Source organism: Ochotona princeps, chromosome 18 (assembly GCF_030435755.1).
Source record: "Ochotona princeps isolate mOchPri1 chromosome 18, mOchPri1.hap1, whole genome shotgun sequence".
Lineage (NCBI taxonomy): Eukaryota > Metazoa > Chordata > Mammalia > Lagomorpha > Ochotonidae > Ochotona > Ochotona princeps.
In genome coordinates this window covers 36,113,991-36,122,016 of record NC_080849.1, presented here as the reverse complement: position 1 = coordinate 36,122,016, position 8,026 = coordinate 36,113,991, and the positions used below count along the sequence as shown (strand labels likewise).

General features: G+C 36.5%; 2 long non-coding RNA genes across 2 annotated transcripts in view; both read right to left on the bottom strand.

The window, feature by feature from the left end:
- Positions 1 to 1,061: 1,061 nt before the first annotated feature.
- Positions 1,062 to 2,290, bottom strand: LOC131482550 (uncharacterized). The gene is made up of 2 exons (XR_009247098.1): positions 1,729 to 2,290; positions 1,062 to 1,406 (listed from the first exon to the last, which is right to left on the bottom strand). It is a non-coding gene; the product is annotated as an uncharacterized LOC131482550 (long non-coding RNA).
- Positions 2,291 to 2,317: 27 nt separating this feature from the next.
- Positions 2,318 to 8,026, bottom strand: part of LOC131482549 (uncharacterized) — a 49,450-nt gene continuing 43,741 nt past the window's right edge. The window contains exon 3 of the long non-coding RNA XR_009247097.1: positions 2,318 to 2,417. This is a non-coding gene — a long non-coding RNA (uncharacterized LOC131482549). The remainder of the gene's footprint in view (positions 2,418 to 8,026) is intronic.

Sequence of the window (8,026 nt, the reverse complement as noted above, 5' to 3'; positions counted from 1 at the left end):
AAATAAAGATCCCGAGCCCGTGAGGCAGACAGCCAGTGTTAGTCCTTGGAGAGCTCTGCATGTTGGGCCTCATCCTGCACAAGAGTCAGCGATGAAGCCACCAGAACCTTTAGCTGCTGAATGCTCAGTCGTCAAAGATGTCATTGTTTAAAATGGAGAGTGGTGTGACTGGCCTGGAGGAAAAGCCCTTCCATCATGCACTTCCAGGTGTGGTTAGCTACATTTTAGTTTTCAATAGTTGCATATTTGCACTACACATGGTTATGCGTTGAGGGACACAGATAAACATGAAGATGTTTGTATTGAAGACATGGAGACTTTGCTTATTTCCATTTTGTTGCTTACTGTGGAGTGGATTTGACTCTGTATAGTATGTCACCGTGTTATCATCATTTTCATCATTGTGTGAACATGAATGACATAGGGAAATCATTACACACAGCTTCCTGGTGCAATAAATAGACAGGGTAAACACAAGAACTATGAGGAGGCTGCTGCAACATAACACAACATATTGTTTGTAGTAAACTTTTTCATATGTAAGTAGAAGGAGTGCTCTCTAAAATATTCATGAAATACAGTAAAAACTCAATGACACAGTCATTTATTATCACTGTCACTTTCTGTCACCGTGTTTGTTACTAGTTTATAAGAAGGGAACCATAATAGGCTATGCCAGTCTTGCCAAAGATATCAAAATGGGCAAAGGTTTACAAATTATACTGGCCCTCATATGTAGGACCTAGTATGAGGCCAGAAAATTTTCAGGTCTATTTAGTCTTATTAAGCCACCGTCATTTATGTGGTCCACTGTTGACCAAAACATTGCTATGTGACATAAATCTCTAACCATTTTCACTTCCTTTTTTTTCCCTGTTGTAGGAAACAGTAGCTTTCTCCAGGCAGCATCTGTCTATGTCACTTGACAGACCTGTTGTATAACTTCATCATTGACAGTTGCAGTCTTGCTGTTTAGTTGATACACAACTTCTAGAAAAATATGTCCAGCTTTTAAATACATTCAATTGTTGTTTCTAATCATCTTTATATTACTTTTTGAACTCCTGGTTTGTGTGTTTTCATCTGTATCATCTTATGGCAAGTCTTTTCTTCATTGACAGTTATATCTAATTGTATAAAATTTGATGAGGTTCAGAATGTTAACTGACTAAAGTTATAAACTTCCTCAGCCTCTTAACTACTATTGATCCGCCTCTTCAGACACCACCACATTGGTGTGTGTTTTTCATGTGTGAGAGTTCCATCCAGATGTCTGTTCCATCCCCTGCCCCACACAGAGGGAAATAATCTTAGAATCTTCCAATCTCTTTCAAAATGTTCAGTTTCCCATTCAAACTGAAGTTGGACAATTGGTTGACTTGCTGTAGTTTCCATTAGCAAGAAGCCTGTGGAATTTAGAGTAAGGATTGCAGTCCCTGAGAAAGTTTTACCTTTCAGTGTTTCCATAAGGATTTCCAACAACATTCCAGTCCCAGAATCCTAGACCTGTCACCAAATACCTCCCCAAACCATTTCTATGTTTATAAAAGAAGAAAGGCTGTCAGTCTTTTGACACTCACCCTGTATCTGGCAACAACCACCGAAATCTACACTCTTTGTCATATCTACCCTCAAATCCTACTCTTTCCCCTTTAAAATGTTATCATCAATTGTGCCAGAAAAAAAAAAAAAAAACAGAACCCTGATGCTTTCGGGACATGTTCTTACCTTTTTCAAAATACAAGATCCTAAGCATAGATTGGTGCTTACCTGACACTCAAGTGCACATATTGTCCACTGCAAGTCATTGCATACAAACTCATGAACATCTTTAGAACAAAGAATACGTTCTGTTTTCCATCTTCAATGTGCTTTAACATTGCTGGAAAAATGATTGTTCAATGTTGGCTTGCTGATTTGCCGGTATGAGGAATCAGTTGGTTGGAAGGGGCCTGTTACTTCCAACAGCCAAGTGTTTGGGACCCATGTTTCAGAGGTGCCTTCGCTGATTGTGGAAATCCTTAAATTCTGACGTTCAGGTGATTATATCCTGCTATAAGAAAGAGTATGAACTCTGTTTTTATTTTGTGCCACTTCAGCAAAATGACAGAGAGTGGAAAAGAAATTTGCCTCCTTTTTTCTGGAGGCTGGTCCTAGCTTAAGGAGTCTTCGTGAGTGAGAGTTTTGTGCTGTACTGGAATGCAGCAGAGGGCATCACCTGGGTTCAATAAAGTGAGAGGAAACATGGAAAAATTGGATTTCTTTTTCTCAGCAGCCTCACTGTGACTGGTGGAACTTAACTCCACAGTAATGATAAGCATGCATCCCTTAGAGCAGAGATTTCGTAATCTGACTACTTCTTGACATTCCCACATCTCGATCATGTTCTATTGGGGGTTAATGTTCCAACACTTGGCCTTTGGAAAACACAGACACCAAATAAAATTATCCACATCGCACTACAAATACCAGCTTTTTATATCATCTGATTGCAGTGGATTTGCTATTTCACTCTGTCTTCTAAGGAGGTAAAAGGATTAATGATAGTGAGGGACCTGTACAGACTGTTGTATGCTACAATTGGAAAGAGAAGTATGCCTGGTCATCCTGTTGTATTCTAACCAACTGCCAGTTACAGAAAGACCTTTTCTTTTGAGTGACTTTACTCATAAAGTCAAGTCCATGGCTGGCTGTTAGAGAGAACATTCTGCAATGATGGACAGGTTCTACTGCTGTATATACTATAAAGCAGCCTTAAGCTGTGTAACTATTACATATTTGGAATATATCAGAATGATTGAAAAGGTGAAGTTTAATTAGTGTTAATTTAAATAACTTCATATATCAGTCAAAATCAAAATTAAATCGTTCGATCTCTTTTACTCAACTTTTCACCCTTAAAAATAGCCTCACGTTTAGATGAGAACCTTTAGAAGCTTCTTCTGTGGAACATTTGATAAATTATTGTCTTTCTAACTGCTTTTTTTCCCCAAGACACCGTTCTAGGTCTGAAATAACTGTTTTGTGCTGTAGATATAAACGGAAAGTTAAAGGAAGCTTCTGTGCCTTCCTTCTGAGGTTTCTGTGTCTTGAACAATTGGGCTACGTCTTATGGTCAACTGTGAGTCAGCTGGAGGACACAGGCAACCTGTCAGCTGACAAGAGCTGTTTGAAAGAACTGGGAAATTTGATCATTGCTTTGTCTTTTTTTTTTTTTTTTTTTTTTGCCTTTACAGTGACTTTTGGCCTTGGAGTTCTATCACCAATGATCTCAAAGATTTTCCTCCTTCCTTTCCAGGAAATGAATGGTTAGATTCCTATAAAAACAAACACTAAACCCCATGCTGTGCTTTTCAAACCTGTGAGGTGCATTTCTACAGCAGATATTCAAATTCTAATCTCATTTTTTTCTATAAAATAGAGCATCTTCACATGATCATATTCAGTTCTAGGCTTAAAAAACCAATTACCTAATTACCTAATGCTGTATTTTACTCAGATCATGGCTAAAATTAAAGGGATAATAGTGTTCATTTTGCATACAACACATTTCTTAAGGAAAACACGATTACTCCCAGAGAATATTGCTGTTATCACATCATCATTTCATAAGGAGCATAAGAAAAATATGAAGACTAAAAGCTAATTAGATGCTTGTGTGAAGCCTTATCTGCAATCAAACTCAGATATTTGCAGTTCAAATTTTTTCATCTCAACCTTAGACTTCTCTCTATTTGAGGTCAGAATCATAAATAATCTCAATTAGCCCATAGCATGTTTTATATCTATAATTTGTACTCAAATAAAGACGTTATCACATTCAAAGAAAAATTTGACATTAATTAACTGATTAGTTGTATTATAATTATATTAGCCATATCCTGCTGTAAACCCCAATAGGTTGATTTATGGAAGCAGATGTTTATGGGACAAAGGAACTATTTTCTTGTCCAATCCCCATTTTGTCTACTGGAAAGGAGCCCAAACACTCCTTTCATGGTTTACAATCATCTGTGCATGAATATAGCTGATAGTCTCCCAGGTCTCTAACAGCGATAGATCTGGATTCATCATTGTAAAGATGGCTATGCTCAATGTGTATTCGTGTGACAGGATCGGGGAAGGCTTGTGCCTATTTAGGGAACCTTTGGATTCTTAAGAAGAGAGGAAGTTGTTTCTCTTTTGAGAAACACCTTTGAAGATTAATACCAGTGGGAAATCTCATTAAATATCCTGTCTATGTTTGTCCTACGTCCCCAACACATCTCTTTCCTTCTAATTGTACTTATCCTAGGCTTCATGCCATTTGTCATAATGTCTAGAATTTGGCCAAATAGAGTTTCATTTCAGTTGATAATAATTCTCTCTTAAAGTTGAAAATATATTTAGAAATGTTATATCTGTCACTTCTCCTAAACCATCTCACACTATGTAAGTGAAATTATATTTTTAATTTCTGGGGAATTCTGGCTAATTACTATGTACAATAAAGCAGATTTATTATAAACATTGCAAAGTGTAGGCTAGTGATCCTCGTAGTTTAAGACATGAAAGTTCAAAATCCCAGCATTCTAGAAATCAAAGTTTTTGTTTCAACTCTAAAGATTATGATTCATTAGGGTTATGTTGGCTCCAGGAATCTGCATTTTTAAAAAGATTTTTTTACTTGAAGTTGTAGAGGAAAAATTACATATACAGAGGGAGAGGTAAGGGGATTTATATAAACAAAACAGAAAGTGATAAGAATCTTCCACCCCCTGGATCACTCCCCAAACTGCCATAACAGCCCAAAGTGGATTATGGCCACAGTCAGGAGCCAAGAACTCCAGTCTGCTCTCCTCCGTAGGTGGCGAGCCCAAGTACTTGAAATGTCTTGGACGACTTTTCTAGGCATATTGGCAGAGAACTGGATTGAAAATGGAGCTGCTGAAATGAACAGGTTCTCATGTGGGCTACTCATGTCCCAGAGAACAGCCTAACCTGCTGAGCTGCAACATTGACCCTGGGGCAACACTGGCCTGGGCACCACTGACCCCTGGCCTTGGGCAGCTTTGGTCTCTGGGAATCTGCATTGAAATGAATACTTCTAGACAATTTTGTTGCCAGGCTTTTCAATGATTGGATTTGGTGTTCCCTACAAATATACTCCGTACAGTCAGTACCTCAAAGATGGGCCTGTACATCAATTATTTAGATAAAGTCAGGAAATTTGGCTGTAGGATACCTTAGTGAAGACAGGGAGAGGATTTTAAAGTTGGGTGACTATTTGGCAAATCAGTGCAAAGGGCATAACTGATGATGTCAGAAACCTAGCAAGGTTAGATTTTTTTTTTTTTGCATAGCCTCAAATCTCCGTTATGTGATCTGATCAAAATTGGGTTAAATAATTTTATAGGTTAGTTTAATTATTCATCTATAATCTTTAATGTTACTTCAAAGAAAACTTGTAAAAATATAAATAATCCAACCATCCCTTCCCAAATAAAGGAATTTAAAGCATACACAAAGAAACTAGCAGGCCAGACAACATTCCAAGGGAAAAATAAGTAACTATATTTTCAAGAACCAACACATAATTTGACTGTTTTGTCCCCCCCCCAAAAAATTATAGGGGTCAGGAGTAATACATCGGGAAATTAAATTTCTGTCCTAGAATTTTTCAAGTCTTCATAGTTGTTCCTTTGAAAGCTTCAACTGAAGTGCTCTGTATTTCCAAAGTACAATAAAAGTCATAATCAAATACATAAGTACAAAAGAATACCCTACAGTCAGTTGTGAATGAAATATAGATTACTGATCCTCTCTTTTCCCATAGGACAGGCATATGTAATGGCTTTATTCCTTTGCTGTTGGGAGTGTGGACTGCAGACTTTCAGCATAACCATCACATGGAAATTTGTTAGCAATTCAGGGTTGTGGGCCCTATCCCTACAGCTGAATTCAGATCTACATTGCAGTAAATTTTCTGGTGACTTATGTGCCCAAACACTTAAGCAGCACCATTTTATCTAACAACACGAACAACCAACAACCACTGAGGGTTGCTCAGAGCTGTGGATACTATTGATGTTGGTGATACTAAGTATTTGAATCTGGATCTGAAGACATGCACAAAACTTATGACTTCAGAATTGATTGTTTTGGAAGTAAATTTATTTTGAGAAATACCAGTTTCCATTAAGTAGTTACATCATTGCTATTTCAATTCCTACAAAGAACCCTATAAAGCAAAACAAAAATCCTCAACTCAGCTTTTTTGTCTCATGAGTGGATGATGACAGAAAGCATTTTCCTGTGTGGAATAGGAAAAGGGGTCACACTAGTTGGGATTTCTAAAATACCTCTTCACAAGTACATAACATAGTAAATAAACGCCTCAGCCACCCTCTCCAGATGGGAGCTCTAATTAGACTGTGGTGCTTGGCCATTTCCAATGAGATTTCAGAGGGAAAAAAATGGTAGATTGAGTGTCTATGAGACTCTAAATCTGTTTGGTTGTTTACTAACTCCAGAAGCAAACTTTTATATATATATTTTTTTAATTTCATGAAACACCACTTGAAACATCCCAAACCACACTCAATGAAATATATCAGCAAAATTGGAAAATGCATACAGTAAATGTAAAAAAAACAGATAACAGGGCTTATTTGTATTTTTATTGTCTCTTTCTACTTTAAATCATCAGTTTCACTTTGTGTTTAATCTCTTAGAAGGTGAGTTCCAGATGTTTCAAATTGAGATTTGTTTTCTCACAATTTTTGTTCCTTGACAAGTTGAAGTAAGTGCAGGGGTTAATTTATCGCAGATCAAGGACAGAATTCTTGTCCTTCAAGAAATATTTCCTTTACTTTATTCCTGAACAGCAGACCTTACCCAAGCCATTCAATATTTAAAATATTCACAGATTTGTTTTAAGTTGCATAAAAAAAAGAACAGGGAAATGCACACAAAGCTATCAGGCTAATCAAACTTAAAGCACATTCCTTTAATGAATTCATGCTGTATGCAATAAAAAGCTTATTTTTATTCATCATAGGAAAAATGCTATACAATGCTGATGACCTAATTTCTGCTCCTTTAAATTATTCTGGCTTTAATTCACTGGTTTCTTATTCCTAACTTTTATTATTCCAGTTGGTGATCATCTCTCACTTTTTCGAACATTTTTAAAGAATTTTACTTTTTTTTAATAGTCTATTGTGTAGCATTTTGGTGTTTCCTAATTTACCAAGATACTATAGGACATGGGTCTCACACAGGTAACATTTGACCCTATGGAAATGCCATACATTTGGCAGAAAAGATCATTAATAGTATTCATCTTTGGAAAAAAAAGCAACCTCACATAAACAGTACATGTTGAGTAATCGGAGACACATGTAGGTGCTCTCATTTATAAAATTTGAAATTACCACTTATACCACATGAATACATATATAGTTTGGCTGACTGAGGGTGTAAAGAAAGCTAGACATAAATCTTTTAACATAAGGAATTTAACTTGATTTTTAGGACAATGGATTTGTTGTTAGGACCTAAGTGCTTAGATACCTTCGTAAATATAAAACCTGAGGTATATAACTCCTTCAGTGCAAGTAGCATTCCTCATTGTCCATCAAGAAGCTTAATGTTATCAAAGTATCCTAGTGATAATGAAATTCAAGACTCAAAGGACACTGAGAATATTATTCCATATAATGTATTATGCATCAATAGTTTCAGGCAGGCAAATCCTCCCAACCTCTCAGGCCTCGACAACAAAGTTAGTGAAAAGAATATTAACTGATTCAAGAAATAAAAAAATAAATAAATAAGGGAAACCAAAGGCATTAAAAATGCAGATCTCCTTTCCCCTTTCTTTCCAGCCACATTGGCTGTTTCTCCTATGTAACACAAATCTACTTTATGGAATTTCCTTTGCTTCCCACTTTCCAAATTTATCTTTCATTTGCTTCCACATCTTTTCTTCCTACTCTCTATTTACTTATTTTTATTCATTTGCCATAACTGCTCAATTCAAGAT